The following is a 25,520-nucleotide window of genomic DNA, read 5'->3' as shown; positions in this document are numbered from 1 at the left end:
TCTGATCTTTCCATACTTGTCCTACCTGCATAACACCTTCAGAGAAGGCAAGCCTGGGAAGTTAAATGTATAGCTCTGCCATGGACATAACAGAGACACTGCTTTTATTACAATTTGTAATGTGCCCCATAGCCTGCTACCTTTAACTGACCACTTCAGACCCTTTATGCATAACAATCTAACCCCCATTTACCCACTTCATTTCAAGTGAACATCTCTCACGTTACCCCTTCTGCTTAACAATCTGTCCCAACCTGTATTTATCTCAAGACTTGTGTACACTAGGAAATTAGGTCAGCATCACTACGTTGCTCAAGAGTGTGAAAAATCCATACCCCTAAGCGGCGTAGTTAATCTGATCTAAGGCCTAGTCCTCACTAGGAAATTTAGTGAGTCTAGTTACATCGCTCAGGGGTGTGAAAAATCAACACCTCTGAGCAATGCAGTTAAACTGACCTAACCCCTGGAAGATGGAAGAATTCTCCTGTCGATATAGCTACCGCCTGTTGGAGAGATGGAATACGTACACTAATGAGAGAATCCCTCTCCTCGGTGCAGGTAATGTCTACACTGAAGCATTTCAGCTATGCAGCTGTGCCACTGAAGTGTAGGCAAGCCCTCAGACACTCTGCTTTCTTCCCCAGATCTGAAGAAGAGCTCTGAGTAGCTTGAAAGCTTGCACCTTCGACTAACAGATTCTGGTCCAATAATTACCTCGCTTACCTTGTATCTCATTTATTCAACACTCAGACAGAGAATATTCACCTGCAAACAAGCAAAGCAGCACACCCGTCCAATTGTTGTGAATATTAGCATTAGCTACACATGCCTGGCCTGGTAAATATGAATAATTAGAGAGTTCACGTCATGGCTGTTGTAATGACGCTCATACTGTAACAGGGTAACACCATGTTAAACAGAGAGATGACGGCTGTATTATTGTATAATGTCTTTAAACAAAACCTCACTGTTGTAATGACTCTTTTGTTGCTGATATACACACGGCAAAGATTTGTAACCCTATAAATACTTCCTAAATAAACAAATAGTATTAAAAACAGTGTCCTGATTCGAGCCGCTGCACAGCTGGTAGATACAGCACATGCCAGGCTGTGAAAGAAACTGCAAATGAACTTTAATTATCTGGTGAAGGGCCTGGCAGCTAGGGGTAGTCGCCATGGGGGGCCTAGATCAATTTGGTACAGCACTGCCTGCTAATCAAGATTACTAGGTTTTCCACCACTGCCAAAAATAAATAACATTAAATCCACATGACGGGCTCAATCCTGAACTGAGGGGAAAACTCCCATTGATTTGAAATGTGTCCCCAAAACAGACACAGCCGAAGCTGGAAAACACAAATGTACTGACCCAATCCTGAGAGCTTTACTCAGCCTCTTATGAAAACTCCACCGAAGTCAAGGTCCCATCCTGCCCTCATTTACACTGCTGTAAACTCCATGAATTCAGTGGGAGTTTTGCCTGCATCAGGACTCAATAGAAACTTTAGATTAGCAGATGATGGCAGCTTGGAGAGAGAGGCGGATAAGATTTATTGGGGTCCTTAGCACAAAGAACATCAGGGAGACCCCCACACCCTCAGCACAGGGCCTTGCTCCTCTCTTCCCCCCCATGGCCCTGCCTCCTGGCCTGGCCGGAAGTCAGACTGTGGTAAGAGCTGCCCAGGGAGCTGGGGCTGTTGTGGGGAGCCCTGAACCCTCCACCTGTCCTGGATGACGTGCCCTGGAGGGCAGGGACATAGGCCATGGGCTGGTCTCGGGCACCCCGGCTCCTCACCCAGAGCAGGTGGAGGGTCCAGGGCTCCCCATAGCTGCCCAGGAGGCATAGAAATAAATATGAATGAAAATAAATGGTTCAATGCACTAAAAATGTGGCTGTCTTAAAGTTTCATCTTGTCAATAAATTGTTTGGTTTTGAAATACTGGTTCTGGCAGTAGTTTAGGAGTCTGTAGTTTCAGGTGAGTGAGGGTGAACAGCTGCAGCGGCCTGTACACATAATACAACGTTATGTGAGAGATCTCTGCCTAAGGGCCAAATATTGTAGGAGCTGAGACATGAGTGTTGTCTACTAGCAAGTGTTGGAGACTGGGAGTCAGGACTCTTGAGTTCTCTAACTAGCAATGATACCTGATTCCTTTGTGCTTGACTGTAGGCAATTCACTTAACCTCCGTGTGTTTCATTGCTCCCGTGTGTAAAATGGGGGGCAGGAGAGGGGTTGGGGGGACCCAGCTCCACGCATGAGCCGCACAAGAGGGGGAGGGAAGGAGAAGGGATCGGGGGAGACAGCTCTGCACAGGAGAGAGGGGGAACAAGAGGGGTTTGGGGGGCAGCTTCATGCAGGAGGGAGAGGGAAGGAGAGGAACCGAGGGGCCTGGCTCTGCGCGGGGCAGGGGAAAGGAGAGGGACCGAGGGGCACAGTTCCATGTGGGAGGGAGGAGGAAGGAGAGAGACTGAGGGGCCCGGCTCCGCACAGGAAGGAGAGGGGCCAAGGGGCCCAGCTCCACACAGGAAGGAGGGGAAAAGAGAGGGGCTCGTTGTGGGGGGGGGCAGCTTTATTAAGGAGGAATATGCTCAGTGCTCACCCTACCACAGCTCCCCTCTGGCCTAGCCAGAGGGCAGGGCTTCAAGAGGAAAGAGGGTGGCAAGACCCCAGGGGGAGGGAGAGGAGGAGCGGGGGGCGAGGCCAGAGTTCCAACCTGTTGGAGGGCCCCAACTGGCTGAGGCCCTTGGGCACAGCCCTATGGGCATGGCCTCATGGGCCTAATCTGCCACTGCTTGCAGAGAGGGAGAGGAGTCAACTGGTGAGGGTGCTAGCTTGGGACTTAAGAAACCCAGGTTCAATCTTCTGCTCCATCAGTCTTCCCTTGGGCAAGTCACTAAGGGCTTGTCTACACTTAAAATGCCACAGCGGCACAGCTGCTGTATTGTTTCAGTGTAGACGCTACGTACACCATCACTATTAGATGGACACCTGTCACAGATGATCTAGCCTCAGTGTGAGGGGATGAACTAGCCAACCTCTCGAGGTCCCTTCCAGTCCTACATTGCTATGTTCTGTGGGCTAGATACACAGAGTGGAAGTGGAGAACCAGGCACAGAACGGGAACTAGAATTGGGGTCTCCAGCTGGCAGCATTATTTAGTATTGTGACATAGAGTCTCTTAGAATACTTGTGCTGAGGATAAACCCCATCAAGATGTGTGTTAGTCAAACACCAGCTATCAGGCCCAATACAGGGGTAACGGGCTGATATGTAATGGCCTTAGAGATACAGGACGCCAGACTAGATGATCTAATGGTCCCCTGTGTCCTTAGAAATCCATGAAAAGTCCACAGCCAAGCAAACAGCGTGAAAAGGAAGAGTCGCTGCTCTTAAGGAAGGTCCTGGCTTTTGGTCCTGTCAAACCGGGTAGTGGATGCTCCCTGACCTGACTGCTTTTTAACCCCACATTTCTCAGAGATGACCTGGGTTGGACGTAGAGGGAAATTAAACACCAGCAAAACATCCTGCTCCTCGTTCTCTTTGTGTCCCTGGGAGAGAGGGGGAGGGAAATCAACTCAAGGGTTTTTTCGTTCCTGATCTCACAGACGTCCTGCCGTACCAGTTACTGCTGCAGAGAATCTGAACTGCAGACAGCTCATGGCCAGCTGCAGCATTTACAAAGGTGCAGACAAGTGCCAGACAAAGGGAGTCACGGAAGCCTGGATGTGCTGCACATCTGCACCCTGAGGTTCAGGCCTAACCTGCCAGTCCAACAACATGACTATTGTTAGGGGGAACACAGGCTGAGCTTCCGGTGTCTTGTCCCTTTTAGGGACTGCAGTCAAAGCTGAACTCACTGGGTCTATATGGCAGCTACCAATAAAATGCTGACCAGTTGGCACTTCATGGTGGTGTCTGAGATTCAAAACCATGTCCCTTATCCTTAGAGTAGCAAATAGCTGCCCTTGTGTTCTCGTACTATGGGTTGTCCCAGAAATATCTTGGGGTGCTTGTGCTCCGTTAGCCCTTCAGCAGTAAACAGAATTATTCCCAGATTTGAGCAGACACAGTAACAGGTGTCTGTAACTCAAATGCAGATGTAAGCAGGGTCTGAATGAACTCTCCTCTGATACCTAACTGGGAGGTGGAGAGACTTCAGGAGCAAACTGTATTTACATGAACACACCTACTCTGCTTAGATATCCAGCAAATAAAGCGCTGTGTTGCTTAAAGTGATCAGCTTTGGCTGGCAGTGGGTTACAAATCACTTTAGTACTGAAGGCAGGGGTAGTGAAATGCTGTTATCAATGTTCTTATCTTTATTGTATGAGTAAAGGGAAGCAGAATTGTGCTTAACTTGTCCTCAGTGAGGGAGTCACCCACAGCTGAAAGGTTCTCGTTAAGCCACAAGCTCAAATGCCAGCCCTCCCCCCCCCCCCCCCCGCGAAAGTAAGAGGGGTAAGGACTGTATCCCAGCTGGGAGGTGTGGACTCCCGCTAAGGAGTCTGGTTTAGCCTGTTCCTCCCCATTGTTCAAAGATGGAGCTAAACAGGTTTTACTAAGAACTTTCTTGTTATGTTAAGTACTTGTGGTGGGGCAGTGTTTCTCCCAGCCTGCTGAGAGCTAAAAATCACTAAGAGACTGACTTACAGAGGTCACAGCAGAGAGGCAGGTGGCACTAGGAGGTGACTGACTGATGGGTGGCTGGTGGGAGCGACCAGCAAAAGGGGTGAGCAGTCAGCTGGTGGGAAGCAGCGAGGAACAGCAGCTGGCAGGGCAGCCAGGCTGCAAGAAGCAGCGGCTGGCAGGGTGGCCGGCAGAGAGGAACAGCAACTAGCAGGGTGGCCAGCCAGAGCAAGTGCATAGATGGCAGAGTAAGCCAGGTGTTTTCTTCCTCAGGTGGGAGGTGAACTCACACAGATTTACCTCTAACCCTGGGTCCTCACTGACTAAGGACAACCACTGTGTGTGGGGTGTTGTGAGGGACCAGAGAGGGGCACAGTAAAGGAACTTTTGGTTATAGAACTCAGGAACACGAGGCAGAAGACTCTGCCCCTCATACTCTGGGGTGGGTGTCCTGCTCACGGTTTTAGGTTTATGAATCACGCTTGCAGAATTTTCCCTAAATTAATGTCAAGTGACTTCTCTCCTTTCATTAAAAGTTTCTTTTCTACACTCAAACTCTGTGCTTGCGAGTGGGGCAGTATTGCCTCTCCGAGGTGCCCAGGGGTGGTGTGTGATTTCCCCAGGTTACTGGGTGGGGGCTCAAGCCTGTTCTGTGTTGTATTGTTGAAAAGGAACCCCTAGATATTGAATGCGCCCTTGGTTGCGGCCGACTCCACTTGGCAGAAGGGTTACACAAACCAAGGCTCTATCCAAATCAATGAGACTTCAGTGGCATGGCAAGTTACACTACTGTAAAACAGAGACAGGCCCCCTTCACGTATTTGTCAGAGGTGTGCAAGATCTGCCCAAGGTAGGGTTACATGCTGTGTCTGGGTTTGATCTCATGCATTTGTGTCTCATCAGCATCCATTCTTCATTTGATTGCTACATAGTTTAACTTTGATGCCTCCTGTGTCTCCCCTTCCAGCATCAGGCATTATTTTTTCTGGTCACTTTCTCATGAGAAGTCTTTCACAATTCCCAGGTGTTTGAGGAAACATCTCTCTCTTGTTCAGTGGCACACTCCGAGCTTGATCTAAGACTCTTCAATGGCTTAGATCAGGGCCTAAATATTCAATGTAATATTCAGTGGCACTTCTCCTCTGTGAACACTATTTACTTGCCATTTCAACTCGATACTACACCCCTGTTTCAGCTGCAGGGCTGGTCAAAAAAACCAATTTCCGCAATGAAAACAGTGCACTTTCCTCAGACAAGCACACAGAGAAAACCAACAAAAAACTCCCACTTCATTTTCCTTTTGGAGACAAGAGAGGAAGTCAACATTCTCCAGGTAATCAAGGAGTAAATCAGCTGAGAATAAGAAGATTCCTCATGAACTCAGATAATCTAAATATTATAGCTGTCGCTACCTGCACATCTATAAAGTAAGTTTGCCCAACACTTCCCATTGTAACACCTTGGTTTCAGTTGCACAGTAAGTCTGGGAAATCCTAACTTCTGAGTGCGGGACTTTACAAACCTGAACATTCTTTTAACATAGTCTTTTTGGAGGCTATTACACACACACACACACACACATTAAAATAGAGGTCCTCAAACAGTGGGGTGAGCCCCCCAAGAAGGCATGGATGAACTTTGGGGGGGGGCATGGAAAGGCCCAGGCCAGCACCCACGGGGGACAGGGAAGGAGTACCCCCCAGCCCCAGTTCTGCTCCGGCCCGTCTCGACCGCCAACCATGGCCTGGCCCCAGCTCCACTCCCAGCCTCGACCTCTGGCCCCAGCTCTGTTCCCGGCCCCACTCCTGACCCTAGACCTGTCCCCAGCTGTGGCCCCCTTGCCCCTGTCCATGACCCCTGTCATAAACAGATAGCTAAGGGTTAATGTCTCTTTCACCTGGAAAGGGGTAACAAACAACACCTGACCAGAGGACCAATCAGGAAACAAGATACTTTCAAATCTCAAGGGAGGGAAGTTTTGGGTGTAGGTCCTTTGTTCTGTGTCTGTGTGCTCTCTAGGCTCTGAGGGTGATCACACTATCTCCAGGCTCTCTAATCTTCTGTTTCCAAAGTTGTAAGTACAGATAGGAGAAAACAATATGGTTTTTACATTGTTTTCTGTATTGCAAGTGTGTAGTTTGCTGGAAATGTTTAAATTGTAGTATTTTTTCTGAATAAGGCTTTTTATTTTTTCATTTTAATAGTTAACAGACCCTGTAATATTTTCATCTCTTGATTACAGAAAAGATTTTTATGTCTTTTCTTTTTCTTTATTAAAGCTTCTTTTTAAGACCTGTTTGATTTTCTTTTCTAGTTGAGGCTCAAGAGGGGTAGGAATCTCCTGTGCCCTAGGATTACTGTTCTCTCCAGAGCAAAGATTGGGAAGGGGGAAAGGAAGAAGGGGCGAAGGTGAATTGTCCTCTCTGTTTTGTAATTTCAGGAGTTTAAGTACAGTAATCTTCCAGGGTAACTCAGGGAGGGGAAGCCTGGGAGGAGGTTAAAGAGGCGGGAACTGGGAAAGTGGGTTATTTCCCTTTGTTGTGAGACTCAAGGCATCTGAGTCTTGGGGTCCCCAGGGAAGGTTCTGGGGAGACCAGAGTGTACCAGGCACTGGAATTCCTGGTTGGTGGCAGCCCTACAGGATCTAAGCTGGTAATTAAGCTTAGAGGATTCATGCAGGTACCCAAATTTTGGGACGCTAAGGTTCAGATTTGGGAATTATACCTTATGACATCCCCCACCTCCCCAGGAGCTGAAGCCCTGTTCCCAGCCTCAGCTCCAAGGGGGGGAGGGGGCGTGTGTGGACAGGGGTAAGAAGGGGGGCATGATCCTGAAAAGTTCGGGGATCTCCATGGTAAAAGAACATTAAGGTTGCAAAATCAAACACTCAAAAGTGCCGGAACTGATAAATGTCAGGTGAAAAACAATTTCCTTCAGAATCTGCAGCAAAAAAATAATTGTCAATTTTTGACCAGCTTGACTATTTAGCCCCCAGACATAATTGCTTTGATTTACTTCAGCAGGAGGCACAAGTGGTCAGAATCTATGGAAATTAGGCCTTTTATTTAGGTGTCTAAATATAGATTTATGTTATTGCAAGATCTTCAGGGCAGGAACCACGTCTACTTGTGTCTGTCCAGCTCCTAGCCCAATGGGCCCCAGTTCTGACGGAGCTTTTGAGTGGTACTGTAACTACATCATAGTTTGAGAATGTTGACCCATACGTATTATTGCAATGTACATTTTGGCACACAAGAGAACCCCAAAAGCAGCGTATTGTATCTATTTACACTATCTGACACCATCTCCTAGTGGTCTTTATTTAAAAGTCAACAACATCTAAATAATCAACTTTCCTAGAAAGTCCATTGTAATTGATGCCGACGCCGAGCAAGCCAATACAAACATTTATAACCAATCCTAGCATTAGTCTGGCAATTCTGAAACTCCAGAGATCATAACAAACCAGTCCAACTACGCCCTGTCTACATAATGAACCAAGGGCATATAAAATTGCCACATGATCTGCTTCAAGCAGAATACGCTACTTAGTTCCATCTCCTCCTCTTCTGAGCTTTTTAAGCCTATAGATTTACAGGAGAATACATCCATAGACCTTTCTTAGTGATGCTATACCTCTTGGCCTTATCGCATCAGCTCCTACATACAGCAAATGGTTGATAGTTCTATCTTTCACAGATGAAGGTTGGCCAAGAACCAGAGCTGCATGATCATCCCTTGTTCCTCACTCAAGTTTTCTGGGTCTTGAGATTCAGGAGATTTTGACCTCACCGCCGTTGCTCCATTTTCATAATACCATGTGTCCTTGCTCCTGCATAGAATCACATGGAAGGCTAAGCGCAGGCTAACAGAACTCCACATATGGACTCAATACAGGAACCGCTGGGAGAAATTCCCTGGCCTATGTTAAGCAGGAAATCAGATGAGATAATCACAGTGTTTCTTCTGGCCTTAATGCCTATGGCTATGTGTATTTGGCAACACTACCAGTGGCCTGGTGCACAAAAGAGGAAAGCACAAAAGAGGTAGTGTTACTGGGAAGGGCAAAGAGGACATTCCCCCCCCCCCCCCAAAAATCATCTTCAAGGGGCTCCAAATTATTGCCAGAAAGGCCAGAATCTGTACAAAGTTATCCAGCGTTAAGCAGTGGAACAGCAGCAGACTGTAGCATCTCCATCCTTTATGTAAATTATAAATCACAGCAAAATAGTGACACAATAGCCAAATATTACATGTTTAAACTCTCAGACGCGGATAATTTTTCCAGGAGTACAACTAGTCCCTGGACTCCTGGAAGGTGGGTGGTTTTTTAAGTCATGACGTCCAGGCACCCCTTTCCCCCAAATACCGATGTCCCTCCCGAATAATGGAATGCTAGAACTGGCTCCAGAGGACAGAGCTGGGCCATAACTCCTTGTGTCTTTGGAAAATCCATGGTAACCACCAGGGCAGACTCTTTCCTTTGCCTCTCTTTGCACCTTCGGCATCCCTTCCCCAAGAACTCCTGTGCAGCGTGGAGTTGCCCTGGGAGGCTGACTGGCTTCCTCAGCTGCTATAGTATAGACCTAGCCTAATCCTCAGCTCCACAAATTCTGCTTCCATAGCCAAGGGCGCTTCCCATGTAGGATGACCATATTTCCCAAAGGTAAAACGGGACACCACGTTGGGCCAGCCCGATTCCCCCCCTCCCCTCCCACGCTTCCCCATGCAGGGCTGGCCAAAGCCGCCCACCCGAGGCCTGCCTCTCCCTCCCCATGCAGGGCTGGTGTCACTGCTTGCCTGAACCGGGCCTGCCCCCCACGTGAGGCTGAGGTGAGTCCCAAGCCCTGCCTCTCCCTCCCCATGCAGGCCTGGTGTCGCTGCTTGCCTGAGCCCTGCCTGCCCCCCACATGAGGCTGAGGTGAGTCCCGAGCCCTGCCTCTCCCACCAGTGCGGGGCTGGCTTCACTGCTCACCCCCCTTCCCCACACGTTCCTCTGCACCCCACTTTTTTTGACAAAATGGGCCTTTGTCCCATTTGCTCTTGCCAGGGAGGGCCTGGACAGAGCTTAAAAAAGGGACTGTTCTGGCCAAAACGGGACATACGGTCACCCTACTCCAATGAGACTGATCCACCGCCAGCTTTCACAAGCATCACCATGGGCTTGCCAGCTACATTGTCTCAGAGAGCTGCAGGTACAGAGAGGCTGTCTCCTATCCTGTGCAGTGAAGACCTGGAAAACTAGTATCACGTACACTGTTCCCTCTCTGTGTGAGAGTGAGAGAGTGAAACTGTCATAAATAGATAGGTAAGGTAAGGGTTAAGTTTCTTTTACCTGGAAAGGGTAACCAAACACCTGACCAGAGGACCAATCAGAGAATTGGATTGTTTAAAGTCAGGGGCGGGAATTTGTATACTCGGGGTCTTTTTTGTTTTCTCGGCTGTGAGCAAACAAGGTTTCCTCCTAACTCCTTCTTATTTCAAATATTATACCAAAAGTCTGTGAGTACAAAGGAACCCCCAAAGCAATTCGGCTATGAGGAGCTTTGGGTTGTACGAATAGATGTGGATGGCTGTGTCTTTTGTTGTTTTCTCGGCTGTGAGTTAACAAGCTTCCTCCTAACTGCATCTTATCTCCAAGTGTCTCCTACACATCTGTGAGTACAAAGGAACCCCCAAGCAATTCGGCTATGAGGAGCTTTGGGTTGTATTTACATGTATGTGGATTGGTTGGACTGGTTTAATTGGGCTATCTTTTAAATCAGACTGTTTCTTCATATTTTCTTATAAGCAAGAGCCTGTATTGAGTTTCTTAATGCAAGATTATTGTTTTATATTTTCTTTCTTTTTTTATATAAACTTTTCTTTTAAAACGTGTGGAAGTTTCTTTTCCTAGGGAGGCAAAGGGAAGGGAAAAGCCAGGCTGTGGGCTATTTTCCTATTGCTTTCAGGGAAAGAGCAGGCTACGGGGAAAGATAAAAAGAATCACCTCTGTATCAGGTACCTGTCTCCCTCACGGGAAGGCAGGCACGGGGAAAGGCAAAGCCAAGCTGTTGGCATTTTGCATCTCAATTGTCCTGAGGGTAGAGAACGCTTATCTCTTGGGAAGCAGAGAAACCGGTTTCGTGATACTCACAGGCTAGACCAAGAGGCAAGCCTGGGAAGGAGGGGGGAAGGGATTTTCTCCCCTGCTTTTAGCATCCAAGGGATTTGGAATCTGGGTGTCCCCCCAAGGGAGGGTTGGGGACACCAGAGAGAGGAAAGGGGGGATCAGGCCCCATCAATTCCTGACCTGGTGGCAGCCCAAATACCCAAGCTGGTAGTGAGCTTGGGGGAGTTTCAGGTAAGCCCCCAAACTTTGGACGCTAAGGTCCAGGTTTGGGACAGGACCAGGCTTTGGACGCTAAGGTCCAGGTCTGGGACTGGGAGGCTAGATTACCACAGAAACCAGGGAGAATAGCTGCTGAAAAGCAGCCACAGGCAATAAACCAAAGCTACTGCACAGTCAGTGAACTGTTATGGGGCTCCATCTCAGATTGATCCCCTGTGACTAAGGGAATCTGGACACGCTATCTGGAGAATCTGGCTCTCTGCCCTGAAGAGCAGGAACGTTCCTCCAAGTCATTGCTTACCAGTGACCATTCACATGTCGCAGGGGGAGCCAGGATAGCGGATGGTCCACCCTGCATGACACGCGCTCACTCCCTGCAGGGCAGACAGGGACGGAGGAGCAGAACTAAAGCCAATCACACAGCAGGGAGATTCACTGCCTCCTTCCCCTGTTCCCCCAGGCTCTGCTGAGCTGAGTGGGCAGGGAGCATGAACAGCACTCAGCCCTGGGGCAAGCATAGGCCCCTGCACTTACGCAGTGATCAATCCTTGGCCAGATATCAGCGAGAGGGCATGGTGAGCAGAATTTCAATACAGCATTTAGTCATGGTAACCATCTGCTGCTGGCAGCTTATCGCATGGCGTCGGGGAACCAGGGAGACCCATCTGGGCTCACCGACAGAGTAGAAAATATCCAGAGAAGCATTCAGCAAAGCCCGCTTCCTCTCTGCCCACCAGGAAAGGCTGTTTCAGGCTCTGCCGTGGCTGGGCTTCTCTCTGACTTATAGATTGGTGTCCTGCTGGGCGAAGGTCAGAGGCACTTTGGCTACCCGCAGCACTAACAGGAAACACAACTGCTGTACGGGACAGGGCACTGCCAGCCTGGTCATGCCACAACTCTGAGCTACCGTTCTAACTGGTCAGCGGCCCGGCTGGCTCCAGGCACAGCGTACCGCCACACACCACATATGGCATCTGATTTGAAACCCACTGGAATCGGGGGAGCCTTTCCACTTAGGAACGGTCCCTTTGCTAGTAACCACAGCTGCCAGCCGTGCCTCACCCCTGCTAGAGGCCTAGGCTGGGACATGAGTACCTTTCTGTAAGCTGGCACGTGGCTCTTTGCCACATGAGCAGGCTCCTCTGGCTGTGCCCATGGCATCAGGTTGAAAGATCCTCCTTCCTCTGTGCAACTGGAGACGCTAGAGCTGTGATACTCACGCTGAGGCTGACGCATCCCAAGTGGCTCTTTGATGCCTCTTCTGCAGATCTGCGCAGCATGTGATATTAAAACATTGTGTGATTGTTTCATTCACTATAGTGCTATATCTTCAATCCATTCACACTTCTCTGGCTCTTTTGGGTAATCTGATTGCTAATTTGGCTCCTGAACCCCTGAGGTCAGAGTAGCACGGCTCTCGTGCGTATGCACCCCTACCTGCCACACATGCTGCTGGCTCCAGGCTCTCTGTCTGCTGCTAGTGCACTATGGGAGAGCTGCCCAGCTTTTCCCACAATGCACTGGCACAGCCACCCTTCAGCAGCCAAGCTGAGCATGAAAACACACAATCACGAGGCAGAAAGACTGTGGGGTGGACACAGCTCACCATGTATTTGTTGTAACCGGGTTGGGTGACAGAGGGTCACGGAGAGGTTACAGAAAGACAGCTGTACAGGCAGCATGGAGCAGCCTTTTGTCCCTGCTGAATGAGAGCGCGTGCTGGAGCCATCACCGTGATGGGCTCCATTGGAGCCTCCTCACTCAGACAGCCCACAACAGGAGAGTGGCAAGTGTCCTCAGCAAACAAACAAAAAGCTGGCAAGGAGTCTGGATGGCTTGGGGAGGGGTTGATAATGGGGTCTAGTCTGACAAGTTGCTAGCTATGCTGAAGGCAGTTACCATCCATAGGTTTTTGGTACCCTACAAGAAATGGGCTGAGTCATTTCAGTCTAGTTCACAAGGAACAAGTGCCCACAGGATGCCCCTGTTGGCCATCTCAGCAGAGCTCCAAAGGATTAAATAGAGGCTAACCTACCCTCTCAGCCTATAGGGCTAGCTTAATAGGGCTAGGAAATTCCCCATCCACCTGGGTCCCTGTCCTGCTAGCAGACGGGAGGCTTTCGTGTCCTGGGTTGTCAATCCAGCACCCTTCACTAGTGTCACTGTAAAAAGATTTTAAAGACAACAGCAATTGAGTTGGGGCAACACAGTCACTTTCCATTGATTGTTGCTAGACTGGTAGTAGAGCTGATCGGGAATTTTTCAACTAAGCTTTTTTTTTTATCCGAAAATGCAGATTTAACTGAAACCGAACATGTTTGTGAGAATGTCTCGCTTCCGACTGGAAGGTATCTCAGGTCGACGATAGAATTTCTGGTCAAAACAAGAGCAAAACCTGCCTTAGGATACCAAATAGCCCAGTAGTTAAACCACTCTGCTTGGATTTGGGAGACCCAGGCTTTAATCTGCCCTCTCCCTGACTTGGCCAGGCACTTGAATCCAGATCTCCCACATTCCAGGTGAGTGCCCTAACTGATTGGCTATTCTGGGGTAGGTCTCTCTGGTTTTTCCATGAGAAGTTTTAGAAGTTTTCATTCTGATGAGGAATGAAACCCAGAGGCGGAAAGCTTGATATTTTTAATGAAACAGTGCTCTTCTTTTAGCCCTAATAGCATTTAATGGCACAAGTGAGTCCACACAGCTATGCGTATAGCCCCTGCCTGGTAACAACCAAACCCACGCAGACTCCTCCACTGGGAAAAAGTGCAACCGTCACCACCTTGACTGACACTCTGGCAATTTACCTGGGGACCCCTACAGCTAAAAAGCACAGGTTGCTACAGCTTGAGTTAGAGACCCAGGCACTCAACTGGCTCAGCAGCAGTCCCTTACTCTCTGCAGATTGGGCACAGAAGAAACTTTTTATCACACACACACATCAGGAGGGTGGTCACACAAGCAGAAACCATCATGATCTTGTGGCCCGTAGTGTTAGTCAAAATGTTTTTCATTCAAATGATTTTCTGATGAAAAAGGCTCTTCTCACAAAGCAAAAATTTTCCAGGGGAAAAACTTTAGTTTTGCTGGAAAATTTTCAGCAGGAAAACTGAAATGATGTTCCCGGCTGTCCGCCAGGAAGGTTCACCTCCTGTAAGGGAAATTGACAAAAACTTTCCTGGCCTAGGTTGATCACAGGGACACTCTGCAGCTGAGCCTTCCACCTAGCTCCAGGAGCTATAAAGGCAGGGAGCTGGAGCTCTCAGCCGTGCTCACTCCTCCGCAGCTCGGGGAGCCAGAGTCTCTGCCTCTCCATCTCTAGAGCTTAGCGGGAGGGGAAGGGGGAAAATGGGGAGACAAAGCACCCACCTCTTTGGCTCCTGGAGCTGCAGGGGAGTGGAAGAGAGGCTGAGTAGCCAGGCACTCTGGCCAGGGAAGGCTCTGGTCAGTTTCACAACTGACCTCGACAAGAGCCTTCCAGCAGAAAAGGATAACAAATTCCATTCGGTTCTTCTGAAATGGAATTTCTCTCCAAAAAATCCCATAAAAAATCTCACCCTTGACATTTCGTCCCAGTTCAAGACAATTATTATTTTAAGTGAAGTTTTCCCGGAAAAGGGATTTCCTTCTTCCAACTCGTCCAAAAAAGCCCCAAATTAAACACGTGCCATAAAGAAACAGACATGCCGTTTTCCAACGGACAACAATACTGGATGTTTACAGAGCGACTTCCATCCCAAAGATTCCAACATGCGTTACAAACTGCGCTTCCCCTACCAATGAAATGCAGCCTCCTCTTCCCCTGCCCCCCCCCCCAGTGACTCACTGGATCATCTCCAAGGCCCTCACCCCCTCATCTGGGCTCCCTCTGCCCCACGGCTGGGCTGGGACCTACTGAAGCCTGACAAGGAGCCTGCCTGCAGGTAGGAGGCAGCCCTGGCTGAGCAGGGGCTGGTGCAAGTTAATGACTCGGCACCCAGCAGAAACCAGACTTTTGGTATCTGGTCAGTATCAAGTGGACACTGCCACATTCCCTGTTCAACCAGACTTTCCAGTTGAAAACCAGGCACCTGGCAACCCTAAATGGCACCTGCACACAGAAGCCAAAACCCTGATGGGTGGCAACCCTACTTACCTTGGAGAATTGATTTATCAGGGAAGAGGTCACCTAGCAATGAGGTGAGCTGCCAGAATTCTGGTCAGCTGTTGAGGCCAACCTGGGAGTCACCTGACAGAGGAGGCCAGAAGATTAAAGGGGACCAGAGCGGCTTTGGATGGCAGCTCCTCAGCCATTTTTACTCCTTAAAGATGAGGGAGGCAGCTGCAGGAGCCAGGAGGTGCGTAACGCCCTGCCTCCCTGAACACAGACGGTCCCCCCAGGGAAGGGTCAGCTGGAGAGGCGAAATGCATGGGGGGGAGGTATTATTTTTGTAATAATCTGTGCATTTCTTATGCAAATAAGTATAGAGCAATAATGTATTAGATGCCAGTGCAAAGTATCTGTATGTGCCATATGCCCCCTGAGAGAGCTGAACTGCATCCCAGAAGACTCTCACCTTTGGTGGGAAAGAATGCATTTAAACTACAGAAGCAGCCTGAGGACCCAGCACTGGCTCTAGGGGCAGGGCAGGGATTGCATGGATGCAGCTGCTGGGAGTGAGGAGGTGCTAGACAGAGGGTCTGCACCCAGACAGTGTGTCTATGGACCTTATGACTGGGACAGTACCTGGGCTGTGTTCAGACTCCAAAAAAAAAAAAGAAAAGAAAAAAAAAAGAAAATTGGAGATATAACAATCTCCTAGAACTGGAAGGGACTTTGAAAGGTCATTGAGTTCAGCCCTCTGCCTTCAGTAGCAGGACCAAGTACTGATTTTTGCCCCAGATCCCTAGGTGGCCCCCTCAAGGGCTGAACTCACAACCCTGGGTTTAGCAGGTCAATGCTCAAACCACTGAGCTACCCCTCCCCCCTTCCAATAGTCTGGTGAGCTGCCAAATTGGGAAGTCTGGCCAGATCTGTGACACCTTTAGGAACCTAAAGTCCCACTGAAAGTCAATGGGATTTAGCCCTGGTCTAAACTGTGTGTATGGGGGGGTGGAAATCGATCCAAGTTACACAACTTCAGCTACCCGAAGTTGACATACTTCGATCGACATACCATGGTGTCTTCACTGCCATGACTCAACTGCTGCCACTCCCCCATCGACTCTGCTTGCGCCTCTTGCCGAGCTGGAGCACAGGAGTCCACGGAAGAGGGCTCAGAGGTTAAGTTATCGCGTCTAGACTAGACGGGATAAATTGATCCCCACTGGATCAATTGCTGCCCGCCAATCTGGCAAGTAGTGTAAACATACCCTTAGACTTCCAAGGCCAGGAGTGCACGAGTAAAGGTTGTTGGCTATACTGGTTAAAGCCATAGCAGCGCACCCTCCTAGTGCAGATGCAGTGTGTACTGGTAAATGGTTCTTTTGTCGGTATAGCTTATGTTGGTTCCCTGAGCAAAATAACCCACACCAGCAAAAACATTTTTATGGGTGTAACACTGTCTCTAGACTAGGGCTTTTTTCAGTCTATAAAAATGTCGCACACACACATCACACCTCTAAATGATACTGCTGTATCAGCAAAAGTTTCTAATGTACACTTGGCCTTAGTCACTTAGGTGCTTTTGAAAATGTGGCCCTCTCTGAGCAATTCTTAGTCTATAGTTTGATTGCAGACAGCTTCTGGCAGGAATTCAGAATTCAAGCTGTTTAAACTTGACACGGGACACATGACATCTTGCTGTTTGCTGAGTGGATGGTGCATAAAGTAACTCTTCGGATCAAGTTGCTGGTGTAAATATTTATGTTCACCAATCTGAAATTGGCTCTCTGTGTTCCTGCACTATTAACTTGAAAATCTGTTTCTGCAAACATTCCTGCCAGTGAACCCATTCACTACAACGGTCATGGAAAGCAAATATGAATGGAGTATGGACGCTGCTAAATCAATTTACATAAGCATTCAAATGAACAATTTGTTGAGCAGTTTTTCAGTAGTATACACCCAACTGTAGCTACAGTCTTGACCAATAAGTATGCTTAAGTTTTGTGCACAGGTGCAAGGGGTGCTGCAGTACCCCCAGGTTTTACTTGGGGCTCTGTTCCTGGCCCCACGCCCGAGGTCCTGACTGTCGGTCTCACGGCAGGGGCTCTGTGCCCGCCCCCAGCTGTGGCCTCAGCCTGGGCCCCTTTCCCTGTGTGCATCCTCCCCTCCTGAAGTCACGGCCCTGCTCTTGGCCCCAGCTCTAGGGGGTGGCAGGAGGCTCAGACAGGGGCAATGGAGGGGTGCAGCACCCCCACTATAAAAAGTGTTCCAGAGCCACTGGTTCTGTGCATCATGATTAGGGCACACTGGTTCTCGCCTATGTGCTTTTCATGTCTGAAGAGAGAAACTTACTAAGTCATCATCTGACTATTTTTAGTCAATTATACCCAAAAAAATCCTGGTCCTTTTTCCTGTCTTGTTTAAAATCAATCAGTGGATGATAAAGTCACCATATGGTCCACAGTAAAACCCTAAATGCTTATAGTGCCAAATAAATAATGATCAAAAGTAGACAAAAAAAGTTTAAAAGAGATTATGATCAAGAGTGAAAAAAAGTCAGATTGAAAGGAGCGAAGCAAGCATTTGGTGGAAATGCACATGGGTTTGCAACAGAAGGGCAGATTTTTGCTGTAGGCAAAATGTATGCAACCACGTGAAATATTTTAATTGTGGCTTATTTTGTACATGGGTCAAATCGGAAGCCAAGAGCTTTTAATGCCAAGAAAGTGATTTTGTATGGAATGCCAGCTCTAACAGGAAGCCATCAGAGGGGCCAAAATTAGGCAATAAGACACTCCCAGGCAATGGATTTCAGGGGATCTGTTGCACGCCTTGAGTGCTGTTAAGGGACATGAGGCCAAAGGGCACGGGACTTTCAGAGAGCAAGAAGGCCAATTATTTCCAAGGACTGCGCTCACCCGGAGTGCCTGCTTGCTATTAGCAAGAGAACACACAATCCTAAAAGAAATAAAAAGTTAGAGCTGCCCATTTTAAAGGGTCCCATGGTACGGAAGTGGCTGGGGGAAGGAGGAGTTGCTGGGTGCTGCTCTGTGGGACTGGAGCAGGATTCAATGCCTCAGAGTGGGAGGTCAGAGGCCAACCAAAAATGTACTGCTCCCTCCTCATTGTCACACCAAGAGTTACCCCGTGCCCAGCTCTTCTTCGACTGGGGAAGGCTCCTTTTCCAATGTGTGGTAGTCAAAGCAGCATGACTCTGGGGAGAAATAGTTACTCTCTCCCAGCTGGATGAGAGTTCAGATCTGCTGTGTGTGTGTGTCAGAAGAGGATGGGCCAAATACAGAGGGGAGCCTACGTTGGCAGAATTCACCCCCCAGACCCTGCCAAGCACGATTTTGGTCTCACAGTGGCAACGCCATAGAAGCCAGTGGTGTAACTGGCCTCAGCACTAGGACCTTGGTACACACCTCACAGCAACTTAGACATCACCCCCCGCCTGCCAACCCATTCATCTCTACATTCGTCCCAGTAAGCCAGCCCAACTCAGCATAACTCGCGGAGAGGGGAGCAGCAGGGAAGGCAGCTCACCGGAGAGTGTAAAAGTATGTGAGGGAGGCCACCCTCTACTGTAACTTACCTGTTCCCTTGCCTCATCCAGTCCATACAAAATGCAGCCACTCAGATCAGCTTCCCAGCGCTTGGCTCCAACTGTGTCACTTCCTTTTCAAATCCTTCTATTGGCTCACCCGGCTCCACGGCACCAAATTCCAGCCCCATGCAGTCGCCTTCAATGCCCTACATAGTTCTGCCCCTCGCTACGCCCTGCTGGGCTTACTGCATGGGGCTGCATCCCCATCTGTTCTGCCAGCAATGCCCACTCCAGTGCGCTGTCAGTCCACCTCTCCCCGACCCATGAAACTCCCTTCTCAAGCTGGCCCGCAAGGTCGCTGCCCTGCACTCATTCAAATCTCTCCCAAAGACCCATCTCCTCCAAGAAACGAGCCGACAAGGGGCCAGAGCTAAAGCCCTCTGCAGGCCACGAGAGCCCATCCATCAGCTTCGGGGGCTTTGGATCAGGCTCTCGTCTTAGGTATCTGTTTATCAGTTTCATCTCTTCAAACTCAGAGGAAGCTGCCCATTTAAGGGCTGAACGCTGACAAGGGGAGCCTAGAAGCACCAGCAATATGTCTGGGGGCCGCTGTCGGGGGAGAGGAGCGGGTGAGTGAGGAAGGAAGATGGGCACTTACTGACTGTTGACATTCCAGCCTTAATGTTAACTTGAGGTTATTTTTGTCCGTACACACAGTGCTGCAGAGCATGCACATTACAAGATAGGCAGACACCCGTACTTACAGCTAATCTTGGCTCGACGAAGCTTCCTGTCGGGTGGACGAGGAACATCTGTGCAGGATCTTGAAGGCAGCACAGCGCATCTGTCAAGGTGGTGGCAGCTCACAGCGGGTTTGCAGCTGGTTTTACACAGATAAGTACTAGCTGCCGTTACACAGTTGCTCTGTTCACAGGGACCATTTCAATCTGGGCGAACCCGCTTTAACCCTTGTTTTACTCATCACCGTCAGAAACCGCAGCGGTGATCCAGTTGGCAGAGAGGATGTCACACTCACAGCAGAACTCAGCTCTCCCTGCCCTGCAGCCTTGGATAATCATCGCACATCACACCAGGAGGTGCAACCTGGAGGGGTAAAGACATTGGACATGGGTCTGCTGGACCACTGCAAAACACTAGGGGCCAGATTCTTTTCTCCCTTACAATGGGCTTACTCCAAACAGAGTCACTCCAGTTTCACACCAGTTTAAGTGAGGCTTGGTCCACACTGAAGATTGGCCCCAGTGACAGCCCACAGGTGTGGCTGCACCAATGCAAGCTACAGAATAGATAGACTACATTGGATGCTGTGATTTGCACCTTCTTGAAATCAGGATGAGATGCACTGGCTTATATTGGCTTTGCCTGCCTACATCAGAGCAGCCACATTAGCAGCTGAAACCCCGCAAGGTGGACAAGGCCTGAGCTCCAGATCTGGACCCATCTCTCTGAACTATGTAGGGTGACCAGATAGCAAATGTGAAAAAAATCAGGACAGAGGTGGGGGGTAATAGGAGCCTACAGAAGAAAAAGACCCCAAAATTGGGACTGTCACTATAAAATCGGGACGTCTGGTCACCCTAGCGCTACAGGACCTGCCAAAATGCTCCTCTTGTCTAACTCTGTGCTTATGCGATGCTTTGCTGCTTCCCGTATTTTACTGCTGGAGGTAAAGGCCGAAGCAGCCAGACATATGCAGAATGTACCCCCGGCTCTGGTTTGGCAGGCAGAGTGGGCATGAATAGATCTGTAAGCAGTGTTTGAATGAATGCTTCCCTGACAGCTAGCTGGGAGGGGGAAGAGACCCTGGGTGGGTTTATATAAATACAGTTTGCTCCTGTTTTACTTAGATTTGCTAGATATTCAACTGATGGAGCGGTGTTTTGCTCGTTGTAATCAACTTGGCTGGTGTTGGGTCACAAATTAGGAGGGTAGTGAAATTATGGTTACCAATGTTTGTAATTACTGTGGGAATACAGAAAAGAAGGACTGTCCAAAGGAGGGAGTCACTTTCAGTGTAAAGAACCTTGGTAGAACAAAAGCTCGAATGTCTGAGCCCTTTGAAAACATAATGGTTGGAGGCAGGAATACCAGCCAGGAAATAGTCTACTTTAACCTGTTCCCCCAAACTGTTCAAAGAACAGAGCTAAATAGGCTCATTAGGAACCTCTTTATTATGTTACATGTCCAGTCAGAGCCAAAACCAGCTGTGGTAAGACTCTGTTTCTGCCCAGAGTGGAAATCACAGAACTGAAATTACTTGTGGCAAGATTGTGCTTCTGCCCAGCCTGCACAGAGCTAAAATCACTAAGAGGCCATGGCTCCACTGGCGCTTTACAGCGCTGCAACTTTCTCGCTCAGGGGTGTGAAAAAAACACCCTCCTGAGCGCTGCAAGATACAGCGCTGCAAAGCCTCAGTGTAAACAGTGCCCCAGCACTGGAAGCGTGGCTCCCAGCACTGTAAGCTAATCCCCACGGGGAGGTGGAGTACCTGCAGCACTGGGAGAGCTCTCTCCCAGCGCTTGCGCTGCGACTATACTCACACTTCAAAGCGCTCCCGTGGCAGCGCTTTGAAGTTTCGAGTGTAGCTATACCCAGAGACTGCCCAGTGGGAGCTGCAAGCAGGCAGCTGGTGAGGAATGGCCAGCAGACCCCCACACACACACCTTTACCCCCCACCTTTTCAGAGGGATAGCCATGAGCTCAAAGCCACTTCCTCAGATGCATGGCGTGGAAAATACAGTAGCAGGTATATATATACAGTACATGAAAAGATGGGAGTTGCCTTACCAAGTAGGGGGGAGTCATTGCTAACGAGACAATTCAATTAACAGTAGAATACCAAGGGAGGAAAAATCACTTTTGTGGTGGTAATGAGGGTGGCCCATTTCAACCAGGGTCTGCACTGACCAAGGACAGCAAGTGTGAGTGGGGAGCAGAGAAGGGGTGGGCATGTGAAGGGGACTTTTGGGTGGCTGAACTTAAGAACCTGAGGGGAAAAGAGCACAGTCCAATCTACTTGGGGTGAGTCTTTTACTCATGGTTTATGTTTATGAATCGTGTTTTCCCAAATTAATGCCAAGTTACTTTCCTCCTTTTATTAAAAGTTTCTTTCTACACTCAGACTCTGTGCTGGCGAGTGGGGCAGTATTCCTCTCAGAGGCACCCAGGGGTGATGTGTAAATTTCCCAGGTTACTGGGTGGGGGCTCAAGCCGGTTCTGTGTTGGATCGATGGAAAGGAGCCCCTAGATATTGAACCCGGCCCTGGTTGCTGCTGGCTCTGCCTGGCAGAAGGGTTACGGATCATTTGTTATGGGCCGGTGAGGTGGGAGGAGGAAATCGTTCGTCTCACTGTGCATAAGGTCAAAGCTAAGTCTGTGAGAGAGGAGTGATCTAAGCTGGCTCCTGCGTTCGCCATCAAACTCTACCACATTCCCATGCCCAGGCAGCCTTTGAAAAGCACTGCAGGGATGCAGCCCTTGTGGTTACAGAGAGCTGCCTCCTCACCCTGGCAGAGGGACACCAGTCGGCATCCTGGCCAAGCTGGGAAACATCCTGGTGGGAGGCACAGTCCAGTGCTCTGAATACAGGGTAACTCCTGCCCTGTCCAGAGTTCTTAGACCAGTTCTGTTCCTTTCCAGACTCACAGCCACACCTCTCAAACAGGCCCACACGAGAGCCCCCCCTCAACCACCACAACAGCCTCCTTTCTGGCCTCCCAGCGCACACACACAGACGTTGCTCCCTTCAACCCATACCAAATACAGCCACTAAGATCATCTCCCCAGCTCCTTCCCCACTTCCAGTCCTTCCACTGGCGCCCCATCTGTTAGCCCAGCAAATTTAAGCTTCTGGTCACCCCACCCTTACAGGTCTGTCCATCCCTTATCCTTTAACCACAAGCCCACACTGCCTCAGAGCCATATCCCCTAATGCTCCACCCCCTCTGCACCACCCGCATTCTCATCTTTGTCAGCTCGCTTGTCATCTTCTCCCACAACTGCCTCTGCAGTCTCCTGTGCATGGTACAAGCTCACCGCGCTCAGGCACAGAGCCTGTACCCTGCCCACACACCACACCCTCTTCCAGGCCCATTTGTCCTGTGCTGCCTCCAGCGAACCTAACTTTTAAAATAACCATCTTGCTTCTCCTTCCCGTACCCTTTGCCTTATACCACGAGCTCCTCATTGTGGGGCTGTCCCTGCTTCGCTGTCTGGAAAGCGCTACCACGCTGTGTGAAACTAACTCACAAAAAGTAACAACATTTCCTATTGGTACAACACTAGCACCTCGGGGGCCCAGCTCAGATCAGAGCCCCTTGGTGCCAGGTGCTGTCCAGACACAATAAGAGCTCCTGTCTCAAGTGCTTTTCATCTGTAGGGCCCTAAGTGCTTTACAGAGGTGGGGATTATCAGTAGAGCTGGTTGGAAAAAAAAAAAAAGTTTGTTATAGTTCAGGGAAATTATTTTAAGAATTGTTTTACCAGATTTCCCCAGGATACGTTTTCCAGTTTTTAACAGAAACTGAAACCTAAACATTTTTTGTTTTTTGAAAACTATTTTTGGTAAAAAAAAAAAAAAAAAAAAAAAAAATGAATACGGTTTGTTTTTCAATAAAATACATCGGTCAAATTTTTCCCATTTTTTTCAAAAATAAACTAAAGTGAAAAACATTCCAAGGCAATTCTGGTTTAGGTTGAAAATCCATTTTTTGTCAGAAAAGTTTCAAGTAGCGCTATTCAATTCTTCCCATTATACAGATGGGGGAACAAGAAAGCAGGGTCAAATGACCCCCTCATTGGCCTTGGCTGAGACCTAATCTCTCTGGACCTGATTCTCTGTTGCTCTGTGCCTGCATTTGGCACAGATATCACTCTCAGGACAGCCATGGACCTACCCAAAAGGCAGCCTTGGGGCTGCTCTAGCTTATGCTCCAGCTGCAATGGCTTTCTAGGGATTGTCTGGAAAAGATTTTGCTTCCACATGTCCCTTCTCTTCCCCAGCTCAGTCCCTTCACTAGGGGAACTGGGAGAGAGGCCAGACTAGTGTAGATCTGTTCCAGGAGCCCTACACCAACAGATGGAGCAATAGGTATTATCGGGGAGCCTCTTCCCTGCCTTTATGGCCTCATTACAATGACAGAGCAAAGAGACAGAGTACAAGGGAGAATCGGATCCTCAGTCTCAGTTACCTAATTTGTACAATGGGTTTATCAACCCCCATTAAGCCCCAAGGGCCACAGGCTGAGGGTATCCTCCATTCATTATTCTCCCTGGATCTCACAGAAAGGGGCAGGAGGATCAGCCATTTCCATGGCACTGCAGCCTGTCATGCTCAGATCAAGGACATTTTAAATACTCCTCCTTACACCACCCAAAGGTGCAACAGATTTAAATGACCCGTATATCACTCCTGTAGTTAAGAGGACTCTGTCAGGTCACCCTCCCTCCATTTATTCAGCCCATTTGTCCTAGATGCATAGATTCCAAGGCCAGAAGGGTCCATTGTGATCATCTAGTCTAGTGGTTTTCAAACTTTTTAGGCTGCCTACACCTTTGCAAATAATGTAGGCCGCCTCGTATCCCCTGTATGAGATAGGGTCATAATATACCTATGATTAGATTACCAAGTCTTACTAAATAAAGTGCATTGTCCACCATTACAGGATTTTTCTCGTGTACCCTCGTGACAAGAGCTTGCATACCACTAGGGATCCATGTACCCCAGTTTGAAAACCACCGATCTAGTCTGACCTCCTGTCTAGCACAGGCCAGAGAACTTCCCCCAAAGTAATTGCCAAAGCAGCTCTTTTAGAAAAACATCCAATCTTGATTTTAAAATGACCAGCTATGCAGAATCCACCATGACACTTGGTAAATTGTTCCTCTGGTTAATTACCCTCACTGTTAAAAATTTACAGCTTATTTCCGGTGTGAACATGTTTAGCTTCCTCTTCCAGCCATTGGCTCACATTAGACCTTTCTCTGCTAGATGAAAGAGCCCGGTACTAAATATTTGTTCCCCACGTATATACTTATAGACTGTAATCGAGTCGCCCCTTAACTTTCTATTTTTTACACTAAACAGCCATGTCTCGTCTTCAGTTCGACTGTCTGCTACACTGTCGCATTCTGAGGGTACAGCATCCAGAGCAAGGAGAGACAGTGCTTAGGTACAGACTGTTATTGGGGTTAAGCCTCCCTCACTATTTCTACCCTATGAATCTACATTTAAAAGTTTGAGTTAACCCTGGACCCCTTCCTTGCCCCCCCAAATGTCTCCATGTGACTGCTCATCAATTTAACCTGGGGTCTTCGTTGCCCACATGGTGCCAATGGCCCTTCGCCAGCCTGTAAATTAAAGGCCTCCAGCTAGCAGCCCATCACCCTAATGACACAGACAGTTCCACTTCAGCACCATCTGCCTTTGCTGGAGGACCCAAGCTTTACGCTCAAGCAGCTTCCTTGGTGCCGTGCCTGCTACTGACACCCACATTAACACAGAGTGGCTCTGTCCCCCTCTGCTGCGACATCCTATCAGGGCACCGCTCCCTGCTCTGTGCGAACAGCCCTCTCGGTAAATTAGTGCTCATTCTAAATGCAGCAACATGATGGAATCCACATTGAAGATGCAACATAAAGATGACCATCAGTTCACTCAGGTTAGGCATAGATTTTCTTGCTTTCCTTCTCCTCTGTCCTTCCCCAGCTCAACAGAAAAATGACAGCTTCTGCCTAAAGGTTACCAGCTTTCATACAACATACCCTGCCCCCCTCCAACCCTGCTCCAAATCACCTTTGAATTGCTACTGCATTATTCCACCCATTTTAAAAAACTTTAATTAAAGACACACTCAAATCAGAGAGCCTATTTTTAGAATAATGGCCTGGGACCAGCTCTGCCACAGAG

At 48.8% G+C, this 25,520-nt stretch overlaps 1 protein-coding gene across 2 annotated transcripts in view; it reads right to left on the bottom strand.

Moving 5' to 3' along the window:
- The window catches only part of GJC2 (gap junction protein gamma 2), a 133,268-nt gene that overhangs the window by 96,081 nt on the left and 11,667 nt on the right, over positions 1–25,520 (bottom strand). For both annotated transcript variants that reach the window (XM_032803466.2, XM_032803482.2), the window contains one exon: positions 19,358–19,697. The gene's annotated coding sequence lies outside the window, so the exon portion shown is untranslated. The remainder of the gene's footprint in view (positions 1–19,357; positions 19,698–25,520) is intronic.

This window comes from Chelonoidis abingdonii, chromosome 2 (assembly GCF_003597395.2).
Source record: "Chelonoidis abingdonii isolate Lonesome George chromosome 2, CheloAbing_2.0, whole genome shotgun sequence".
NCBI classification, from domain to species: domain Eukaryota; kingdom Metazoa; phylum Chordata; order Testudines; family Testudinidae; genus Chelonoidis; species Chelonoidis abingdonii.
The sequence above is the reverse complement of the archived record's forward strand: the minus strand, read 5'-3'. Positions and strand labels throughout refer to the sequence as shown.